This window comes from Leptonychotes weddellii, chromosome 1 (assembly GCF_054177405.1).
Source record: "Leptonychotes weddellii isolate Sample4059 chromosome 1, ASM5417740v2, whole genome shotgun sequence".
Classification (NCBI taxonomy): Eukaryota; Metazoa; Chordata; class Mammalia; order Carnivora; family Phocidae; genus Leptonychotes; species Leptonychotes weddellii.
In genome coordinates, this window is record NC_138369.1 from 70,424,534 (window position 1) to 70,449,497 (window position 24,964).

The window sequence follows — 24,964 nt, forward strand, 5'->3', positions numbered from 1 at the left end:
TTATTTATTTATTTATTTGACAGAGAGAGACACAGTGAGAGAGGGAACACAAGCAGGGGAAGTGAGAGAGGGAGAAGCAGGCTTCCCGCGGAGCAGGGAGCCCGATGCGGGGCTCGATCCCAGGACCCCGGGATCATGACCTGAGCCGAAGGCAGACGCTTAACGACTGAGCCACCCAGGCGCCCCAGCAATGTGATTTTTAAAAAACAGAATTTCCTGGGGCTATCTCCTGTGCATATATCTAATATAATACACAAACTGATCCAGAACTACCACCACCAATTTCCACCCCCAGCAACTCTACACTCACGGGGGAGAATGTTCTGAATTTATTGTTCTTCATCCCATCTTGCTGGCTTGGCCCAATAAGGGAAAGATAAGGGTCATATTTATCTTCATAAATGGTTCTTTCTACTTTCCAGATCTGGTCTGGGCCAGATGTAAAGAGGCCAGTACTTTGCAAAAATGGAAATCAACTTTCTCTCTTTATGGTAATGAGGGTGTAGAATATACATATCAATTGGTTTGAAAAAAATCTTGAATTCTTACTTATTTTCTGCTTCAATAATCTTTATTGAACAGCAATGCTGTTCCACATGAATAATATTTGCTTTATTTGGGGGGACCCTACAATTCTTTATCTAAAATTCATTGTGTCCCTGGTCTCTTCTATATTCCTCCTTAGTTGTTTATAAGAATAAGCTCAAGAGATTATGGGTTGTAGAGAAACATGGAACATAATACTAATATTTAGAGTTTTTCTGGGATGTAAAATAAATACTTAAGGATCCATTTCTCCAAAGGGTATCTTCCTAGATGACTTAATATAAGCCTGTGATAGGATTCCCTGAAATTCACTCCCCACTGCCTCCAATTCAGCAATATCATCCTAATAGGAAAAAGAAACTATCCTGAGAGTAAACTATTACGTGTTCTCATTGCCATATCATGAGCAGGATTTCAGGTTAGGTGTCCTAAAACAGCAAGAACATGTGGCCATCTCATTTCTGCCTATAAGCTACTAACAGCTAGGCTAAATATTAATAAAAATGTCTAGTATTAGAAACCAAATATTGAAAAAGAGACACAAGCATACTTTTCCCTCCAAATCCCACTGAATTTTCTGTATCTGTGTCTCTAATGATGCTAATAGAGGTAAAACTACAACTTACATAGAATCATTCAATTGTAATTGACACTTACTGCAAGCTACATTAGGTCAGTTCCAAAGCTCTGTAAAAATGACGGTAGTGAACCAAAGGAGAAAATCCAAATGCAAATAACAATGGCTTAACAAGAAATCTTTATTTTGGCAAAGATTCCACAAACAAAATAGAATCCAGTTTTCCTGAGAGAGAACTCTGGTATGGGAGAAAACAAATTCCCTTAAGGCAAAGATTCTGTCAGAGACATACTATGACTGCAAAGAGAGAGACAGTGAGAGAGAGAGATGTAAAATCTTGCAGCATTGTCCCTAAGAACCAAAGGTCTTACTATCATCCACTACACCTTACCATGGCCTTACCATAAAGCTCTCAAGAGAATTCATGACCCTAAGAATACACAGTTTTAAGTTACTTTTAAATTATTTTAATTTAAACATTTGGTAATTCCATGCTGCTATTTTTCTTTTTCCTAGGAAAAATATTTTAGAATATGAACAATAGTTATTATTCTGAAGAGTATCAGCAAATGCTAAGAAACTGCCAAAAGGGATATGGAATCATAGAATTCTGTATTCCCAGAAGCCTCTTTACCCACAAAACTAAATAGCATTGCCTTATAAGCAGTTTTCCATATTTTTTTTTTTGTTCTATAAGAAAGTAGGTGATTTCCCAAATGGTAGATTTCAGAAGCATCAGAAATCTCCTTTCCCCCTAATATCTTTTTTCTTTATTGCTGTAATTTCTTAAGTAGAAAAGGGGAAAAAGGCATTCATTTAAAAAGAACTAAAGATTAATAGGAAAGCAAACATCTTTTGAGCTCTTACTATGTGCTAGAATTAGAATTATAACTCTTTCTAAATTATCTCATTTAATCATTAAAAGTAACAAATATCAGATAAATTTGTCATGGTTTCTGCCACTCCCAACATCTCATTGTTTTATTCATTTATTTATTCAACAAATGTTTATGGAACACCTACTCTGGGCTAGGGGCAATATGAAATCCTAAAAACACAAAACTGGGAAAAAATTGTGATGATCAGAGATCCCAGAAGGCAATATGGTCATTAACTCAGTCAATTATGTTAGCTTTCTCTGGAATTCAGCCAGAACACTATGCAGAGAATAATTAGCAGGTAGAGAGAAGAAAATTTAGAAAAAGAGAACGAAACAGTGATAATGATAATATGAAATGAAGTCTTTGAAGGATACAAGAAAGAGAAGTTATTTCTAGCTGAATGTCAGTCCCATTCACATAATAGCCTTAAAGTAATGCCCCCTTTTTATAAATAAATATCTCTATTAACAAAAATCTAAATCAGAATTAACAAAACTCATTGGAGACAGAATTTGCCATTCCTACTTCAGATGAAAAATGAGATGTCAAAAGAAGAAAAGAGATTTGCTGAAGACCATATAACTGGGGATATAGCAAAACTGGAATTTTAACTGGGTTAAATCCTCTTTAAAGATAGTAAACTCTACATGGGGTGTTAAATAGCTCATAAGCTTTATTACCATAATATATATCACTTCTAAATAGAATCGTGTAGAATTAAATAGAATTTACCAGACACAGGTGAATGGATGACTTGCTGGATCAATGTTTTCTAAGTTGCCTGAAAAAAAGGGGACTCATATGTTTAAATAAATATTCACCTGCAACCTTCAGAAAAAAAAAAAGATAGTAAGAAGCAACACATTCTTTTTAAGGGCACATGGAACATTCTCTAGGATAAGTCACATCTTAGGCTACAAAACATGTCTTAAATAAAGTCAAGAAGACTGAAATCATATCAAGCAGCTTTTCTGACCACAGCAGTATAAAACCAGAAACAAATTACAAGAAAAATCCAGAAACAACACAAATACATGGAAGCTAAACAATGTGATACTAAATAATGAACAGGTCTACAAGAAATCAAAAAGGAAATTTAAGAAGTACATGGAGACAAATGAAAATGGAAAAAACTTTCCTAAATCTTTGGGTTGCAGCAAAAGCAGTTACAAGAGGAAAGTTTATAGCAATATAGGCCTACCTCAACAAACAAGAAAAATCTCAAATAAACAGCCTAAGCTTACACCTAAGGAGCTAAAAAAGGAGAAAATGGGGTGAAAAGCCCAAAGCTAGTAGAAGGAAATAATAACAATGATTACAACAGAAATAAATGAACTAGAGACTCAAAAAACAGAACAGATAATGAAACCAAGTACTAGTTTGTAGAAAAGATAATACTGATAAACTTTAAGCAAGACTCATCTGGAAAAAAAAAAAAGGACTCAAATGAATAAAATCAGAAACAAAGGAGAGAAATAACAACCAACAGCACAGAAATACAAAGGATTATAAAAGAATATTATGAAAAATTATACAGCAACAAATTGGACAACCTAGAAAAAAATGAACAAATTCCTAGAAACATATAATCATCCAGAACAGAATCAGAAAGAAAAAGAAAATTTGAACAGATTACCAACAATGAAATTGAATCAGTAATCAAAAACCTCCCAACAAACAGAAGTCCAGGACAAGATGGATTCACAGGTCAATTCTACCAAACATTTGAAGAGTTAATACCTATTATACTCAAACTATTCCAAAAACTGGAGGAGGAAGCAAAGCCTCCAAAGTCATTCTATAAGGCCAGTATTACCCTGAAACCAAACCAGACAAAGACACCACAAAAATAAAAACTACAGACCAGTATCTCTGATGAACATAAATGCAAAAATCCTTGACAAAAAAATCAGCAAACTGAATTCAATAATACATCAAAAAGTTATTCATGTAATAAATCAATAAGATTTATTCCAAGGATGCAAGGGTAGTTCAGTGTTCAAAATCAATCAATGTGATCCATCACATTAACAAGAGAAAGGATTAAAAACCATATGATCATCTCAATAGATGCAGAAAATACATTTGACAAAGTATAACATCCAATCATGATAATAACTCTCAACAAAATAGGTTTAGAGAGAATATACCTCAACATAGTAAAAGCCATATATGAAACCCACAGCTAATACCATACTCAAAGGTGAAAAACTGAGATCTTTTCCTCTAAGATCAGGAACAAGAGAAAGATGCCCACTCTTGCCACTTTTATTTACTAAAGTACCTAGAAGTCCTAGCTGCAGCAGTCAGACAAGAAATAAAAGACATCCAAATTAGTAAGGAAGAAATTAATTTGTCATTATTTGCAGATGACATGATACTATATGTAGAAAACCCTAAAGACTTAAGCAAAAAATAATATTAGAACTTATAAATAAATTTAGTAAAGTCACAGGATGCAAAATTAATATACAGAAATCTGTCTAATTTTACACACTAATAACAAAGCAACAGAAAGAGAAGTTAAGAAAACAAACCCATTTATAAATGCACAAAAAAAGAATAAAATACTTAGGAATAAACTTAACCAAGGAGGTAAAAGACCTGCATTCTAAAAACTATAAAATATTGATGAAAGGGGCACCTGGATGGCTCAGTTGGTTGAGTATCCAACTCTTTATTTTGGCTCAGGTCATGATCTCAGGGTATTGAGATCAAGCCCTGTGTTGGGCTCCTCACTCACTGGGCAGTCTGCTGGAGATTCTCTTTCTCCCTCTCCCTCTGCCCTTCCCTCCCCCTCTCTAAAATAAATCTTTAAAAAAAAATGATGAAAGAAATTAAAGACAACACAAATGGAAAGATATGCCATGCTCATAGATTGCAAGAATACTGTTAAAATATTCATGGTACCCAAAGCAATCTACAGATTTAATGCAATCCCTACCAAAATACCAACAGCATTTTTCATAAAACTAGAACAAATAATCCTAAAATTTGTATGGAACCACAAAAGATCCAATTCAGCCAAAGAAATCTCGAGAAGGAACAAAGCTGGAGTATCACAATCCCAGATTTCAAGATATACTACAAAGCTGTAGTAATCAAAACAACAAAAAATAGACAACAGATCAATGGAACAGAATAGAGAACCCAGAAATAAACTCATGCTTGTATGGTCAAGTAATCTATGACAAAGAAAGCAAGAATATACAATGGGGAAAAGAGAGTCATTTTAATAAATGGTGCTGGGAAAACTGGACAGCTACATGCATGTAGCATGGACCACTTTCTTACACCATACACAAAAATAAACCCAAAACTGATTAAAGACCTAAATGTGATATCCTTAAACATAAAAATCCTAGAAGAAATGTGTATACATACACATACACACACTAGAATATTACTCAGCCATAAAAATGAGTTCTTGTCATTTGCAACAATATAGATAAATCTAGAGTATTATGTTAAGTGAAATAAGTCAGAGAAAGACAAGTTCCATATGATTTCACTTATATGTGGAATCTAAAAAACAAAGAAACAAAGAAAAAATTAAAAAGAAAAAACAGACTCAAATACAGAGAACAAACTGGTGGTTGCCAGAGAAGAGGTGGGTGGAAGAATGGGTAAATTTAGATAAACGTGATTAGGAGGTTCAAACTTCCAGTTATAAAATAAATAAGTCATGGAGATGAAAGGTGCAGCATAGGGAATGCAGTCAGTAACATGTAATAATGTTATATGGTGACAGACAGTGACCATACTTATTGAGGTAAGCACTGAATAATATGTAGAATTTTTGAATCATGATGTTGGATACCTGAAACTAATATAACATTGTGTGTTAATTAACCTGAATAAAAAGTATAAAAATAGTAAGAAGCAAACATGCCTGGAATAAAGAACATGAGTCAAAACCTACCAGGACGTAAAAGACTGATACCCTGGCCTTCAGAGTACTAAGTTTGACAGTAGAAAGATAATAGAAGAATTATTGGCCACATACAATAAATCTCCTCAATTCCCAAATTTGCCTCTTACTATACTAAAAATCATGATGTCATATTTTTGCTTATAGATGAATAATCTTTGGGTTGTGATGTTCTGGGTCTACATAGAGTATTGGGATTATTGTGAGAAAATGTTTGTAAAACTTAAGAGAACAATTTCCATGACAATTTATTACATTTTTAGCCAACCGATATGTCAGTGATGAATCTAGTCCTCAAGACCAATGGCCATCTATTCTGATATTTCTACAGAAAATCATCTTTTCTTAGCGAATCTTAGAATTGGAAGTAACTTAAAAGATCATCTAATTTAGCTCTTTGGAGAGCAGTGTTCAATAATATGTTCTGTGAGATTTAGTAAGAAGGATTAGGTTTAATCTGAAGCTATTGATTAGACCCAGAATGGACACAGCTGGAACTGCATAACAACTTCAAAATGCAGTGGCTTAAAATAACAATTTACCATTATGTTCCATGGTTCTCTCGATCGATTTGGCTCATTTTGGCAGTTATTGCTTGGGATTTTAAATGTGTTTTCTGTCAAATGACAGTTGATTCTGGAGTCATCTGAGAGCTCCACTGACTCACAGTTGATGCTGGCTGTTGGCTGGGAGGAGTTCAGCTGAGCTCTCCATTAGAGAAGCTGAACATGGCTTCCATGTGTGGCAAAGGTTTCTAAGAACATGGTGCTTAAGTTCTAGAGGGAGCACCCATGAGCAAGCCTTCCAAGAGATATAGGGCAGAAGTTTCAAGGCATCATAAGACTTAAACTGGTAAGTCCCCGAACATCATTTCACTACCATCAGCTGTTCAAACAAGTCAATGAATCCACCCTACAGCCAAGAGAAAGAAAATTAGACTCCACCTTTTAATGTATAGGGCAACATGTGCACATAAGGAGGAAAGGGACTGATGGTGATTATCTTTGGAGAATATCTACCAAAATGTATTTCGTACGTAGTTAGATCAGGTGAAGCTTTACTTGGCAGTTTTATTGTCTTGTCTTGACTTCCCTTCTTTTTGCCTTCTCCTAGGCTAGTAATAAGAGTAACGTTTTTGGGTAGGAAATAATACATTAAGAGTCATTTTCTTCCAGTAACGTCAATTCTGGGCCTAATCAATAATGAGATTAAATAAAATGAGCCTAATCCCTCTCACTGAATCTTATAGAATCTACTGAACTCTGCCTCCTAAAAAACTCAAGTAAATGGCCTTTAAAATCTTTTCCAATTCTAACATTCAATAGGATCATTTTCTACAGAAATATTTATCTCTACATAGGCAATTATTAGATAATTACATAAATTTTCCTGATAGAAAAAACTTCATTATCAGAGCTGTCATCTCCTTTCTTAGCAAATAATTAGTTCATCTTTCAATGAACTTGTCTCACAGGAAATCATGTTTTGAAAGAAGTAAGGAAATTCCACTACTGTTCTTTTTTTTTTTTTTTTTAAAGATTTTATTTATTTATCTGAGAGAGAGAGAATGAGAGAGAGCACATGAGAGGGGGGAGGGTAAGAGGGAGAAGCAGGCTCCCTGCCGAGCAGGGAGCCCGATGCGGGACTCGATCCCGGGACTCCAGGATCATGACCTGAGCCGAAGGCAGTCGCTCAACCAACTGAGCCACCCAGGCGCCCGGAAATTCCACTACTGTTCTAATAGAATTCCTATCCGGTACCTATTGCCCGAGTTTTTGCTGCCTTTAACAGTGCCTGAAATTTAGTTACTACTTAGTAAATGTTTGTTAAATCTTGAATGGTTGAGAGAATGTTTGTGTGTGTATGATATTGTTACCAGTGCCTGAAATAGCACATTGATATAATACCCAAATCCCAGGAAAAGACAAATATAGTCTACTTGCATGGATGCAAAAATAGAATAATTTGAGTGACATTTCCATAGCATAGTGCAAGTAGATTCATAATTTCTGTTCTTTATTGCATAGAGCTGTATGTCATACCCATAACCTAAACCCCAGGAGCCATTTCCCATTTTGCTCCAGAGGTTAAACAAAACTCTAAGGGCACCTGGGTGGCTCAGTCGGTTAAGTGTCTGCCTTTGGCTCAGGTCATAATCTCAAGGTCCTGCGTCGGGCTCCCTGCTCCATGGGGAATCTGCTTCTCCCTCTCCCTCTGCCTCTGCTGATGCTTTCTCTCTCTCTCTATCTCAAATAAATAAAATAAAATAAAATAAATAAAATAAATAAAATCTTTAAGCAAAACAAAACAAAAACCCTCTGGATACTTTGAGTTGGGTAGTGAAGTTACAAACTCAATAGATAATAGAAAATCAAGTTTCTAATAAAAATCTTTCAGGTTTCTAATACAAATCCTTCAAAGATCTAAGATATAATTTCCATTTTAATCCTGTTTCTGGATAGAAGTCAGCCATGTTCCCTTGGGCCCACAGGCCAATGCATGCACAGCCTGCCTCTGCATCTGTAAGAAAGACACAAAGGCAATGTAATTTTAATTGGTCAGGTGCCCCAGCATCTGTGCTTCCAAGGTGATTGTGAATGTTCCAGGTAATGGGTAGTTTGGTGGTTCTGGCTTATGTCCATGTGGCCTGGAGGGCCATGTGCTTCAACATTTTTTAAAATAGTGTTGCTAAAATCCTGACACTCCTTTTCCTCATCACTGATTAAAAAACTGCAATTGATTCAAATATGATATTATGATTTCACAAGTCCCTCTATTAACCTGAGAACAGATGTACATATTGCCAGAATTGGAGTAGTTTGACTTTGGTCCAAGCTATACTCTACACACATAGCAATTCTGTAAAGAAAAGCTTTGTATACAAGGAAGAATTAGGCAAATTCCTTAGGTTACAGATCTTTTCTAACTTCTCTATTATAAGGAAAACCTTGCAACAAATCATTTTCTCAAAAATATTAATGTGCTTTTTTTTAATCATTGTATTTCCTTATACATGACTTGTTTTTTTCCCTCATCATCTCAAAGTATGTATCTACTTCAAGTTCAAGGGTTAGGGAAGCAGCTAAGGTTTGGCTTCTGCCATCTCAATTGAATTTTAAAGTCTACAGAAAGACAATACATAGTGAAAACTAGGATTTGTCTTTTAAAAAAAGGTTTATGCTAATTTTCTTGTCATCTTTCTCCCATTTATTTTTTTTAAGATTTATCTATTTATTTATTTATTTATTTATTTATTTATTTATTTGGCGGGGAGCATAGGGGAGAGAAAGGGGCTGAGGGAGAGGGAGAGAAAGAATCCCAAGCAGACTCCCCAGTGGCTGTGGAGCTCAATGCAGGGCTTAATCCCATGATCCTGAGACTGTGACCTGAGCTGAAATCAAGAGTTGGATGCTTAACTGACTGAGCCAACCAGGCACCCCTCTTTTTCCCATTAAAATATCAAGGAATAATCCTTGTTAATTTGGTCATAGAATTTTACAAAATGGAATTATTTCCCAAACAGGAAGAAAAAAAAGAAGGAAAGCTATGTCCAGCCTTAACAAATTGAAAAGAGAAAAAGAGGAGAGTTAAGGAAAAGAGGGAATAAGCAACATGCCCAAGCCTTGCCTATCCAGGCCAAAGTCATAAAGAAAACATAAAATATATAAGTTGGGTAGAAAGGAATCCTCAGAGTAGACAGACCTCTATTTCACTGCTCATTTGAATGTAGTAAAGAGACCTCTAGGAAGGGTATCCCTAGAACTTCATAATTCCAAGAGTAAACAAGGAGGTGGTCATAGCATACTCAGATTGAGAGGGAAATTAGGTAGCCCTCAAGAGTTGCTACTGGCCCTTAGTTCCAAAACTCGAAACCAGAAATTTAGGCATGCCTCCTAAGAATCAGAAAGTGTGGCAGCTCCTAAAATGGGCCCAATGAACACTACCTCCTGGTATTCACAGCCTTTGGAACCGCCTCCTTTGAGTAACTCGCTTTGAATTAACTGAATGGAGTAACCTGAGGGGATGTCAATTCTGTGATTAGCTTTCCAATATTGTGACTTCTGTCTTACTAGCAGATTCTCTCTATTGCCTTCCCAGACTGCACACTTTAAAGAAGCAAACTGTCATGTTGAAGAGGCCCACATGGTAGAAAGTTAAGAGTGGCTATAATAGTCTGCCCAGGCTGCCATAAAAGAATGCTACAAATTGAGTGTCTTAAATAACAGAAAATTATTTTTTGTACAGTTGTGGAGACTGGAAGTCTGAGATCAAGATGCCATCAGGGTTGGTTTCTGGTTAGACCTCTCTCCTTGGGTTGCAGATGGCTACCATCTCACTGTGTACTCAAATGGCTTTTTCCTCTGTGCACACATGGGAACAGAGAGAATTCTGGTGTCTCTTCCTCCTCTTATAAGGACCTCAGTCCTATTGGATTAGGGATGACCTCATTTAACCTTATTACCTCCTTAAAGGCTCCATCTCCAAACACATATTTGGGGTTTGGGCTTCAAATTCATATGAATTGGGAGGGCGAGGGAGGACGCAATTCAGCCCATAACAGTGGCCTCCAAGCACCACCCAGTGAGGATCTGTGCCCTCAGGCCAACAGCTAATGAAAAACCAAAAGACTGAGTGAGTTTAGAAGCAGATCTTTCCCCAGTTGAGCCTCTGGGTGAGACTGCCAATGGTGATTGCAGGCTTGTGAGATACTGTGACACCAAGGATACAGCCAAGCCATGCCAACATTCTTAACCAACAAAAACTACAAGATAATACATGTATATTGTTTCAAATCACTCAGTTTTGTGGTAATTTGTCAGACACCAAGAGATAGCAAATACAGGGCAGTAGATGTTGTAAAAGCCAGTAGGTCATCTATGGAGGCCAGAAATCAAGCAAACATATTGTGCTGGAATCAAGAGAGTAGGTTTTTGACTGAAGCAAACCTGCTGTCCCACCTCAGTACATTATGAAAGCAGAGAAGTTTAAGTGTGGTTAAGAATATGGGTTCCAAAGTCAGAAAAACCTGACTTCTAATCACTCTGACACTTACTAGCAGTACATTCTTAGACAAGTCACTATACAGTAAAAAGGAATGCAAAGTAGAGAATCAAAAGCAAAGTGTCTTAATATCTAAAAATGAATATAAGAGATGTGCTATGAAATAAGAATTATTTGACATGAAAGTGTTTGATGGACATTAGCTTTTATTGTTAGGATACAAGCAGAGAAAGAAAGTAGGGGTGGGGCTTACAACACGTACTGAGTCCCTGATAAGTGCCAAGAAATTTACTATGCTCCATGTATATGAAATCTTGCATCGTCAGCACAATTCTCCTCAGTAGTTACCATTGTTCTCATTTTTGCAACAGGCATCTCAGGGAATCTAAGTAACATGGCTAGCTTCATCCAGGTTCCATGGGAATTTAATTCTAGGAACACGGGTCTTGAAAACCCAGACTCTTGGTTGTACCACGTTTCCAAAGTAATAATAAAACCCTGACAAAAATCTGTAGAAGTTACTCAGTATACTACGGAGTGCCAGCCTCTTGCAAAATGGAAAATTTAATGACAGTAAAATACTTATTGGTTCAGACTTTTTTCAATTTAGATTGAATCCCTTTTCCTATTATTTCTGCTAATGTCATGGCCACATCAGAAAGAGATTATCATTGGCTAATTTAAAATGACTTTATTCAATTTATTCGATTTACTTCACAAAAGAGAGAAGTAGGTTTGGGTCATCACCCTTTGCATTGCATTGATTTGATTTTTGTTCACATCTTTCTCACACACTCCATTAGTTGCAGCTGGATTATTACAGCTTCCTGAAATTGATCAAGTTTACATTGGGAAAGACGATTTTTGAAGGTGAAATCAGAAACATAAAAATCTGTTTCTCTCACATAATAAAACAGAAGTGACTATGTAAATTGGCATGTTAACTTTCTATTTCCATGCACTCTTATGGAAAAAACCACACTTCTGTGTGCATATGTGTTTTTGTGACTTTTCAATATGCTCTAAATGTTGCATCTGGAAAGTACAACAGTCAGGTTCTATAAGAACATCAATGAACTGTCAGGCCCATCCCACAAAGAGTGACAGGAAGACAAGAAAATGAGACCAGGGAGAAAAACACTAGATAAATAATGTCAGAAGCTAGGAGCAAACAAGGGAAACGACAAACTATCCCACTAAAGACACTTTCAGATGCTGTGTTTCTATTAAACGCAGAAAATTGCCTGCTAAAATGACTATGAAAAGAAAAAGATGAAGGAAATATAAGGTATGTTTTATATCTCTGTCATTTGTTACATACTCCAAAATCCAGTAAATATATTCAAGGACGTATTGACCATGAATTTAGCCTTTAGATCCCTTGGGAGGAAAAGTGATATTTGATATATAAAATGATCAATTATGGTGAAGGCAAAGCAAAGTGGCTTCAGCAATTCTCTAGTGTTCTGCTGGTTTCCTTCAATCTTTTCAGGCTGTTTTGCTATTGTGGTGGTGTTTTGTTGTTGTTGTTACGGTTGTTTTTTCTACTCTGCATCTTTTCTCTTTTCTTGTTCTTTATTGAGTTTAATTACAGTTATTGTTCATGGGCTGTTGAGCTTTAAAATCATTTGCTGTCTTGTATGTTTACCCTGTACTTGATTCATTCACAGCTGTTCGTCAGTGCCATGCTATTCAGACTGGGGAGTGAAATTCTTATCTTCACAGAGCAAAGAAAGCAGTTTCATTTACACAAGGTCTATAAAGGGAGAATAATAAAATGATTACAATGGTAATTCTTTAGTTCAATTTATTTAAATTTTCTTTTCTGTACCAGTATTATGGTATACTTTTTATGACATCCTTTTAACTATGGTCACTAATTTTTGGAGATAGCTGAAAAAATGAAGATGTACTTTTCCTAGAGTAAGTAGGTCACAACATCTATCGGCCCCAAATGAAGACATATTTGTATCTCTGCCTCAATACTGATAGCTATGGATTGGCTTTACTGTGTAGGCATAATTTGAATAATATCAAGTAACGTTTCTTTGCATAAAGTTTTGCTGAAGTGCCTGGCATTTTCAGATTTTTACTGCCTACTTTGTGTGAAAGTATTTTCCTGAAGTGAGTTCTTTTAATATGTAAGGTGTTACCTGGGAAAAACAACACATTAGCTATCACCAGCTCTGGAATTTGTTTATGAAATGACAGGGATGCAAGTCATCCCATGGGGTATACTCCCTCATTTCAGGATGAAGCAATTGTTCTCAAGCACTGAACACTAGCCAGTGAATACAGCCCCCTAACTGAAGACCCCCAGAGCACTCTTCACAAGGTTTGGCATGTCAACTTCCTCTTTTTACCATTAAGGCCACCAGTTAATTCATCCCTAAAATATACAGTTTGAAGGTTATTGAAAAACCTACTAAAGTTATTGAAAAGAGTCATAATAAAAGAGATCACCTACTATTACTGCTAACTGCTTCATTTAAAGGTGAAAAAGCATGACCTTTAGAAGTTTTAAGTGAATTGATGGCCTGATCAAAGTTTGAGAGGTTAATCATAAGTCTAAGAGAAAATCTACAGAAGCAAGTAACTACCTCTCTGGTATTTACCTTGGAGGCACGTGTCAATCCAAAGTGGCCTACACACTAAGATTTAAAGGGCTTTGTTGGGACAAACATCAAAATCTGGGGTCTTGAGGAACATGGAAGTTTGAATTAAATATACCCACACAAAGACATAAAACCAGGACACCCCAAAAGTGATACCTTCAGCATCTTGGGTGTCTGGGGAACTGTTTGAAGAAGGAGAAGGAAATTGGACTACCTGCCTACTTTAGCTTTTAATCAAAGAGAAAAAAATCTTCCCTGAAAATTCTAGCTACATGCTGGTAAAAGGCCAGTATTCATCCTACTTGGATGCTTCCAAGTACCCAAAGAAGAATATCAATTTAGTTGAAGTGGTTCTCAGTAGTAGTACCTCTAGGAACCTGGCAGGAGTAAAGGATAACTCTCCCTAGAGGAACATACTTTAACCAGGCCTCAAAATTATACTAATAGCATACGAAGAAAATAATTTTGCAATGAAAAATTATCAAGGAACACACTTTAACCAGGCCTCAAAAATTATCATACTGATAGATTGCAAAGAAAATAATTTTGCAATGAAAAATGATCAAATACCCAAAGAAACAAATCAGATAACAGAGTATAAACATAAAATTATCAGATACAAAACAGTAAATATGTTTATATTATTCTTAAAAATAAATATAAAATAAAATTTCCTATAAAAAGGACCCTAAAGAAAGCAATCAAAAACAAATGGGCAATTTCAAAAAGAAACAAATAGAATTTTTTGGAATGAGAAAAGTGTGAAAATTAAATGAATTTGATAAAGAGCAAATAAGATGCAAATTAAGAGGTTATTAGTGAATTGGAATACAGAAACAAGCATGTTGAAAGAATGTACCAGAAGGCAGAATGATGGAAAATGGAAAAGTTGAACAACATGGAGGATAGAATGGGTCTATCACAAAACTAACTAAAATTACAGAGAGAAGGAAGAGAAAAAATGAGAGACAGGAAATGTCTGAAGAAATGAATGAAGAGAATTTTTCTAAGCTAATGCAAGACACAAATATTCAAATCAAGGAAGCCCAATGAATGTCTACTATTATAAATACAAACAAAACATCTACATATATTTACACCATAATAAAACTGAGAAAGACCTTAAAAGCAGTCAAAGAGATAAAACAGTAAACTAAATAATATCCGGCAATTTGACCACTGACTTCATATTGGATACTAGAAAACAGTGGAATAAGAGCTTCAAGATGAAATCCAGAACTATATACTCATCAAAATTTTCTTTCAAAAATAAGGGGAAAAAACAATTTTAAACATAAAAAATCACTGGATAAAGTTTTCACCAAAAAATCTTTACTAAATGATAAAGGATACTTCAAGCAGAAGGAAAATGACCCCAAATCTCTTTCTATAAGTTAAATATGCATGTTAAAATTTTCAGGGTGATTATCAAAAAAGTACATGTACAGACAAAACTTTAAATGATAACCACAACTACCTATTTTAACAACAACCTCAACCAATATTAAAATTCAAGACAAAACCATCAGAAAAAGCAGAAGAAACAGAAAACACAAAAACCATTTTAGAAATATTTTTTAAAAATCCATAATCAAAATAAAGACAAAATTATCTAATCTCTCATTAAAATATAAATATTTTTGCCTGAAATTAAAAAAAAATAATCTACATGTTCTTTATAAAAGTACATGTAATCTTTAAGAACACAGAGGATTGAAGGTAAAATGATGGAAAAGATATGCTGGGTAAATGATAAGACTTATTTTTGCTCTACTAGCATGAGAGAAAATAGATATTAAAGCAAAAGGTACTAGAAATAAAGAGGACACATGTTAATTAAAGGTTTAATCCAATGAAGGATTAAAAGGAAGGGGGGCAAATATTCTAAATTTGTATGAGCATAACATAGTCAAAATAAATGAAGTAAAACCCGGCACAAACACAAGAAGAAAGAAATCCAACATCAAAATAAGAGACATCAAACAAGTAAAAATTTAGAACATTAAAACAACACAAAGAACAAGGTTGAACTAAACAACATATGTAATACCAGGTCTAACCACTAACTAGAGTAGATCATATTCCATCCATTACCTTGCCACAAAGTGTCAGAAAATTTTTAAAACTTGATATCATTAAGACTATTCTTTAAGTACAATGTAATAGATTCTGAAAAGTTATTAAATTTAATTATTTTCATAATTCTAATGATTATCAATCATGATTATAATTAAATCTCATTTTTAAATTTTAAAGTAATTTTTTTAAGATTTATTTATTTTAGAAAGAGAGATCACACACACAACAAAGTGGGGAGGGAGGGAGGGAGCGAGGGAAACTCAAGCATACTCCCCACTGAGCTCAGAGCCCAGATGAGGACTCAATTTCACAACCCTGAGATCACGACCTGAGCCAAAATAAAGTCTGTCACTTAACCAACTGAGCCACCCAGGCACCCCCTAAAGTAATTTTTTAAAACAACATCTAAATAATGAATTTGATATTAAGGAATAAATTTATAAATAAGAAAATATTAGCACTGAACCATAAAAAAAATTATATAAACTTATGAGATATAGTCTTTAAAAGGAAATATACAGGCTTATTATATTTTAGAAAATAGTCTGAAAGTCAATGGGCCAAGCCTCCAACTTAAAACAGCAGACAAACAAAATTTTTTACCCTGAAAAAAATAAAAGAAAATAGGGGCGCCTGGGTGGCTCAGTCATTAAGCATCTGCCTTCAGCTCAGGTCATGATCCCAGAGTCCTGGGATCGAGCCCTACACCAGGTTCCCTGCTTGGCGGGCTCCCTGCTTGGCAGGAAGCCTGCTTCTCTCTCTCCCACTCCCCCTGCTTGTGCTCCTGCTCTCGCTATCTCTCTCTCTGTGTCAAATAAATAAATAGAATCTTTAAAATAAATAAATAAGTACATAAATACATAAATACATACATAAATACATAAATAAAGAAAATAAAGATAAATCCAAAAAATTTGCATTTTCTTAATAGAAAAGATAAACAAAGATAAATACTGGTTGTTTGAAAATGGCTAATAAAACAAATGAGCCTCTTGGCTAATTTTAAGTGTAGGAATAAAAATACACAGCAGAGATTAAATATTAAGAACATTATGAAACACTTATGCAAACAAATCTCAAAATGTTTATGAAATGAATTTCCAGAAAAATATAAATTACCAAAACTGACTCAAGATGTAATAGAGAACCTAAATAATCTTGTAACCATTAAAGTAATTGATAGTCAAAAACTATCCCAAATAACACCAGACCTCTATGATTTTAGAGGCAAACTTAATTGAACATTCAAGGAAGAGAAAATTCCTTTCTTTTAGAGGAAAAAAATTTTTCAACTCACTTTATGAGGTTAACACAGTAGATACCAAATCAGGAGAAGATATAAAAATAGAAGAATTTTTTAAGAAGGGAAGATCACAGAACAATTATATTCATGAGCCTGATACAAACATCCTAAAAGAGGGAGGGAAAAAAATATATAAACATATATATTATATAAATATGAATATAATAATAATTTATATGTTATAAATTATATAATATAAATTCATATTTATAACACAAATCCATATATATATGAAATATATATATATATTTTAAAGATTTTATTTATTTGAGAGAGAGAATGAGAGAGAGAGAGCACATGAGAGGGGGGAGAGTCAGAGGGAGAAGCAGACTCCCTGCTGAGCAGGGAGCCCTATGCGGGACTCAATCCTGGGACTCCAGGATCATGACCTGAGCCAAAGGCAGTCGCCCAACCAACTGAGCCACCCAGGCACCCCTGAAATATATATTTTTAATGGAAGGAAATTTTCAAGGAAAATTACAGAACAATTTTGTTCATGGGTCTGAATATAAACATTCTGAAAGATGTAAAAATATATATAAAATGAAATATATATATTTTAATGGAATTATTTAACAATGAAAATGAATTAGCTATAGCTACTACATGGCTGAATTCCAGAAACATAACATTGAAAATAAAGAGTTATGAGAGAACACAGTTAATGTTTTTATACAAATACCCCAAATATGAAAAACCTAAACAATACATTATTTAAAGAGTCATGCTTATATATTTAAAACTTAAAGCATGGGACACCTGGGTGGCTCAGTCGGTTAAGCGTCTGCCTTCAGGTCAGGTCAAAACCCCAGGGTCCTGGGATCAAGTTCTACATCAGGCTCCTTGCTCAGTGGGGAGCCCTGCTTCTCCCTGTCCCACTCCCCCTGCTTGTGTTCCCTCTCTCGCTCTCTCTCTGGCAAATAAATAAACAAAATCTTAAAAAAAAAAAAAGATGAAAGAAAAGAAAAAAATGAATCCACACAGAAAATAGAACTTATTAGGTAAATAAATAAATAAATAAATAAGTGTAACATAGAATAATAAACATGAAACTCAGGTTCGTGGTTATATCTGAGGCAGGAGGAAGTGAATTACAATATGAGTGAGGCCTGCAGGGTCCTGGACAATGTTGATGATGTTCTAATATTTGAGTAATATGATTGATATATGGGATTTTGCTTCATTATTTTTGTTTTAAAATGTGCCTATATGTTATGCATACTCTTACATATTATATGTGTCATAATAAAATAAATTAAAATAATGAAGGATACTATGACCATGTCATCCTCAGAGAATAGTAAGTAATGTGACAGGTCGAGGGCCAGAGTTTATGTGGATGGTTATCATGTCAGATCAGCTACTTAAGTATTTTTTATGGCATGTCAGGAATTAGTGGAATATGAATAAGATTTTCAAAGTAGAATAATAACAGATTAATTCTGAATTCCAATTTAAAATGTAGATGATTTGGATATGGTAGGTAAAATTCTAGTAGTATTCATTGAATTTGGAGGCTATGATCAGTTAGGACTCTGCTAACATTTACTCATTTGACAAATATTTATTGGCTACTAAACTGGACATTGAAGAAAGGGCAGAAAGGTACATTCCCTGGACTCATGGAGTTCAAAATCTAGTAGAGGAACAGATGAGTAAGTATGACATTACAATATAGCATAAGACAAATAATAGAGAGTTTATGTAGAGGAACTGCTACATCAATCATAAAGATCAGAGAGATGACACATAGCTATGCATTGAAGCATGACTAGGAATTAATAAGGCAAAGCGTGGAAAGAATAGAGGAGAAAGAATAGAATGATTCAAGAACAGGAAGGAGCATGTACAATGCACCAGAAATGAGAATGGTTAGAAATATTTAAGAAATTCAGAGTGACTGAATTTTCAGGGGAGGAATAAGCAAAAGACCAGACAGAAAATTAAACAGCAGACAGAAAATAAGGCTTGCAGTCAACGTCAGTAAACTTAAATCTGGGGGTGATCGGGATCTACAGAAGCGTTTGAAGCAGGACAATAATATATTCTAAATTTGTATATAAATAAGATCATCCAACATATTTTAAGTTTGGCCAAGACTGAAAGCAAAATATTTAAGAGACTGTTACAGAAATCTAGGTGAAAGATGATATTTTAGGGCAAAGGGGAAAAATGGAAAGATTCAAGACAGAGTTAGGAGGTACAGAATTAACAGAATGTAAAATAATTGGATATTCAAGGTAAAGAGAAGAAGAGTTCATAGATGATATTTGGGTCTTTGGAAATTGAGTAGAGCATGGAACCAATCATTTTGCTATGGAACTGAGAAAATAAGCAAAATGGGGAAAAAATGACAGGTCTGGTTTTGAACAAAATGAGTTTGAATTGCCTCAGCACAAGCCAAATGAATCTGATCACATGCCAGTCTGAAGGTCAGGAATGGATGTGACTTGGAGATAAATATTTAGGAGACCTCAGTCTCCTACGAATAACTGAAGACATGGGATTTTAGGAGCTTTCCCAGGGAAACTGTGTATCTTGAGAAGACAGAGACTAAGATTCTTAAAGAACACCAATATTTTAGAAGTTTGCAAAAAAACAGATCTTCCTATATGGGAAGGCAAAGATTAGGAAAAAAATGGGAGGAAAATCAAGAGCATGTAGGTATGGAATCCAGGGATTCTGGTTAAGAATGACAAACAGGTAAATGGTATAGGGAAGTTAGGTAAGATAAGCAAAGACAGATAGTTCTTTTTCTCTTCCTTCCTTCCTTCCTTTCCTCTCCCTCTTCCTCCCCCTCCTCCTCCTTTGGAGTAACAGCAGCTTCTGATCAATACTGACAAAAAAGGAGGTTGATGACTTTGATAAAGATAAAAACCACAAGGTTAAGGATAACAACAGAAGGAATAACCAGAGAACATTTAACAACAACCATAAAAGAACAGAATTTAGTCAACCAGTTAATTGTATAGGGTAAACAAACAAAAACCAAAAAACCCCCAAAAACAAACTAGGAAGGATGTCACCACACAGATTTGGAATCTGAGAGAATAAAAGATATTCTTTTATAAAAAGATACATGTTCTTTTTAAAATCACTAATAAGTGGGTTCCATAGTTTATGACCATTGAGAGATATTAGTATATTTACTTCAAAACACTTTAGAGTTTTAGGTCTGAGACATAATCTGTGAAAGGCTGTATCAGCCTCTCAACACAGTTTTCATTCAGCACTTTTTTTCTTTATTTTTAGTTCCTCTATCCTACCAAGACCTTCTTCTCCCCCTCTCTTCACTTTTTAGGTAAATCTAATAAAAATTGAATTTATAATAAAGAAAAGTTAGGTCCCACTTCCGAAATCATTGAAATAGATTTTTCTTGGCTTTTCTGGGAATTACATCAATGAATCAACCTAGTTTAAGTTCCATGTAACTGCAGTTAGCAATTAGACTACAGTCAAAGGTGACAACTCAAAACAGAGATAACCTGATGACTTCTGTAGCAAATATAGACACATTACTGATCTAATCTGATCATGGCATAATAATTTAGTGCAACATATTCTTTTCAAATGGTTCACAATCAATGTTCTATATAAATAATAATAAAAAAAAGACGTATGGGTTTGCCATCACTTTATCCTGCACAAATTATTTTCTCTCAATTAAAGATTCATGGCATACTTTAAGTCCTATCTCCTAGAGTTTATACATAACGTAGAAAACTCTTTACCAGTAACCATTTGCCAGTGGCAATCTCTTTTGTACTATTTAGTATAGGCAATTCCTCCCTTGTGGTATGTTTCAGCATATCCTATTAATTTACTAGTAGGTAATATTCTCATTTTAGTCATCTTCTGTGATAACATTAATTAGCATCGAGGCACAAGCCCTTGTAGCCTATGCAATTTGACTCAGGTTTCTGCTGCTTTATTAGCGTTTTTGACCTTGCCTTCACAATGGAACTGCTCAATAAAAGGAAAGCAGCCTTATCTTCTCAGACCCACTGCCCTCATGGTATCTGTTCTGAGCACAGCTGTTTGTACCAAGGAGATCAACAGACTATCCCATTTTGCCTTTCTATCTGGCTTTTGGGTATTCTTTAAAGTATATTGTTCTTCATTCCCAACTGACTGAATTATGCTGTTCACAAAAGCTCTTTGAATTTACCTGTGCCAGAAACCATGTGCTTGCCAAGTGTTGTAGGTTATTTGTATCTTTCTAAAGGGGAAAAAAAAAAAAAAAGAAAAGAAATTCTTCTCCTGCTTATGTGCTTAGGAAATGATTTGTCTCAAAGTATTGGCAAAGTCCCCAGGACAAAGAGAAACTATAAAGGCAAATAAAAGGCATCCATAGAGCTAGGCTTACCTATATGTTGAATATAGAATCATGGAAAGAAGTTGAAAGGTGTCTTAATATCCATCTAGTCCAAATGCTCATAAATTCAACAATCATTTCTCTAAAATCAAGCTCTGTAGTCATAAAACTCCTGCTTGAATAAGTCCCAAAAGGACATCTTGCCACTTAATGCTTGATCAGGAATTTGAACAGTTCCTTTTCTCCTTTTTTCACTCAGATGGAGTCCTTGAGACTAAATATACACAAACTCCACCCAACCCTAACCAAGAAAGCCAACATCTTAAGAGCACCATCCCTATTAGTAGGAAGTCTGAGATTAGTTGCACTTAGTATATGGTGGTCTTTGGCATGAGCCCTAACAGCTGAGTCCTATCAGAAGTTCTGATTTCCCCCAATTTCTGACATACTTTTCCAGAACCATGACTATTTTCATCCCTAATTACTCACAAAGAGTTCCAATGTCATACAAGGGCTGAAGCCTCTCCCTAAGTCCAGGCTCACTGACATGGAATCCTAAAATTTCAGCTTTTGATAGATACTTGACTCTAAGAGGGTAAATGTCTTTATGCCACAAGATTAACATAACCCAAATTATTTAGCTAACCCTTGTCTGACTTCAATTTTTTTCTACTCTAATATGGAAGCAAACAATTTATCTTGTTCCTCTTAATAAAGAATGCCTCCAAGTGACAGAATTCTATTTTCTTCTAAGAACAGAAAACTAAATTATACCTTTGTCCTTTATGTTGTCTTAATCTGCCACCTAAAATCTAATAATTGTGTCTTCTATATACTCATTTAAATTATTGGTTAAATTTAGGACTGAATATAACCAAAGGCAAAGGCTATCTTTTGCCATAAAAATTCTCCTCTGAAGTTTTAAAAATCTAATAATTATTACTTCAAAATCATAATTCAAGAATTTGTAGATTACAAATCTATGTATCTCACAATTTTCCCATCTTATTTCAAGGACACATGAAATATTTTACTAAATATTTGGGGCAGTTTGAAGACTCATCCCTATTTTATAAGTAAAGGACTGAAACTCAATGAAATTAAGAGTTAATACTTGTTCATCTCCTTCCAGAGGTCCTATGTTCTTAAAAATTTCTTAATCAACAGTGATCCAATTCTTTATTCATTCAACATAAAACTAGTGTTCAATTACTATGTTGAAAGGTCTGTTCGCTTTCACTTGGTATCCTAGGACATAATTTCTTTGAAAACAGCAGCATGTTATTCTGTGAAGTTCCCATAGGACTGTGTGACTGTAAGATGAAGGGCTTGTTCTGCTCTATTCACTCTTTCATCCCCAGCTCCTAACAGAGTCCAGCAAATAGTAGGCATTAAGTAAATCTTTGCCGAAAGTAAAGTCATTATGTCTTCACAAGTATTAGGCTTCAAGTCTGTCTTAACTGTCCCTGCTTTGTCCTTTTGAACTTAAAGCTAACTCTCTTTGTCAGAAGAGAGATACTAAATAAGAATTGAGTAGCCAGATAGACTCCATTTCATTTTTTTTTTTTTTCCCATTTCCTGCTTCAAGCTAAAGGCCTGGCCCTCCTTGATACTAAAATAATTAAGAGGTCCTATTGACCAGTCCGTGCAATTATTTTATGAAATCGGAGCTTTTGTTTTAGTCATATTACTTTTACTTTACATAATAACAATTTCTGCTTTTCCTTTATTTATCAAGTTTACCAATAATGTTCCTGTTATAATTGGATTGATATTATACCCACCTTAAAATGATGAAGACTGGACTCTGAGAGGTGATATTTTCTCAAAGTATAGTGATGGCATGTTTCTGAATCAGGACCCAAATCCATGACTTGTCTCTTGAAGAACTGTGACCTTCCACCGCCCTTCAACTGCTTTCACAACTCTTGTAGCCACCTCTCTGTTAAATATTCCCTTCTTCCATCCTCTGTAACTGTCCTTAAAAAAAGGAAAGTTTAATTGCAACTTTGTCTATGAAAACAAATTGATTTCTATGGATACCTTCTCATTTGCTTTGTCACTTAGATCATTTATATATTCAGCAGTTTATTTTTGTATACTCTGTCCATATCAATTAATTTTTCTTAGAGTCTTAGCCCATGAGTGCACTAAATTTCTTCAAACAGGGCTTATGAAATTTGCCCATATTTAGTAGTCCTCCTTGATAGTCCCAAATTCCAAAGAGTCAGAAAATCTCTCCCAAAATTTTTATCATATCTCATTCTCTAATACACTTTCCCTGCAGGGCTTGTCCTTACAATGATAGTATGTCTCTACTCCCTGTATTAAACTCTTATATTATTTTGAAAGACTTCTGATTTCCTGATGGAACCCTGACTAAACAATAACCTAGAGAAAAATGAGCACATGAGTTCTGGGAAGCATGTGCAAGAATGTTTACAGCAGTAATACAATAGCGAGGGGCGCCTGGGTGGCTCAGTCGGTTAAGCGTCTGCCTTTGGCTCAGGTCAGGATCCCAGGATCCTGGGATCCAGCCCCACATAGGGCTCTCAGATCAGCGGGGAGACTGCTTCTCCCTCTCCCTCTGCCTGCCGCTCCCACTGCTTGTGCTCTCTCTCTGTCAAATAAATAAATAAAAACTTTTAAAAAAATACAAAACCAAACACCCAGAAATAGGAGGGTGAAAAGGGGGGGGGTGGCTCACAGGAATGCTGTTCTCTTTATCATAAGAAGGAATGAAGTGAGCTGAACAAAAATTAAGACCTCCCAATGTATAACTATTGTAATTTGTTTTAACTATATTAAATAGAAATTTTAAATACTTCAGATATTTTAATCCTCACAAAAAATTTTATGATGTAGTATTATTTTTACTAATGTTGTTATTGTGATTATGAGTAGTGACATTTTCCCTTTGTAGATTCAGAGAGCTTAAGAGACTTGCCCAAGATCACAAAACCTGGAAGCAGTAAGGTAAGATTCAAAATCTAAATTTTCTGTCTCCAAATGTAAGCTCTTTTAGTTAAGATTTTAAGGCCGTTAAGAAGTTTCCTTTCTCACTTCCTCTGTCCTCTAAAAGTTAAAAGTATGTGGCCTCCTGCATCCAAAGACTTTAGAAGTTTCAGGAAAAACATCTCTGCTGCCAAATTCCTACCCCATGTAGGTTCCCCAAAACCTACATGATATTCTCTTTATTCCTTTGGTGAGGAAAGTACAGGTTCATATGCCCTCAAAAAATGAACGTTAAAGCTGTTCCACACACTAAGCTCTTAATAGAATTATTTCACATTCCCATTAAGGGAATATCCCCAAGTGCAAGTAATCAGGAAAGCATTTTTTTTTAATTTTTTATTGTTATGTTAATCACCATACATTACATCATTAGTTTTAGATGTAGTGTTCCATGATTCATTGTTTGTGCATAACACCCAGTGCTCCATGCAGAACGTGCCCTCTTTAATACCCATCATCAGGCTAACCCATCCACTGTAATAATAATAATATTATGATTGTAATAATTTACAATTATTAGATCTTCTTGTTGGATAGACCCTTTAAGTAGGATATACTGTCCTTCCTCATCTCTCATTACAATCTTTGGTTTAAAATCTAATTTGTCTGATATAAGGATTACCACCCCACTTTCTTTTGGTGTCCGTTAGCATGGTAAATGGTTTTCCACCCCCTCACTTTCAATCTGGGGGTGTCTTTGG

The 24,964-nt window shown here is 35.0% G+C and overlaps 1 long non-coding RNA gene across 1 annotated transcript in view; it reads right to left on the reverse strand.

Moving 5' to 3' along the window:
* The window catches only part of LOC115939774 (uncharacterized), a 262,165-nt gene extending 238,941 nt beyond the window's left edge, over window positions 1-23,224 (reverse strand). The window contains exon 1 of the long non-coding RNA XR_014146810.1: window positions 23,033-23,224. This is a non-coding gene — a long non-coding RNA (uncharacterized LOC115939774). The remainder of the gene's footprint in view (window positions 1-23,032) is intronic.
* Window positions 23,225-24,964: the final 1,740 nt, after the last annotated feature.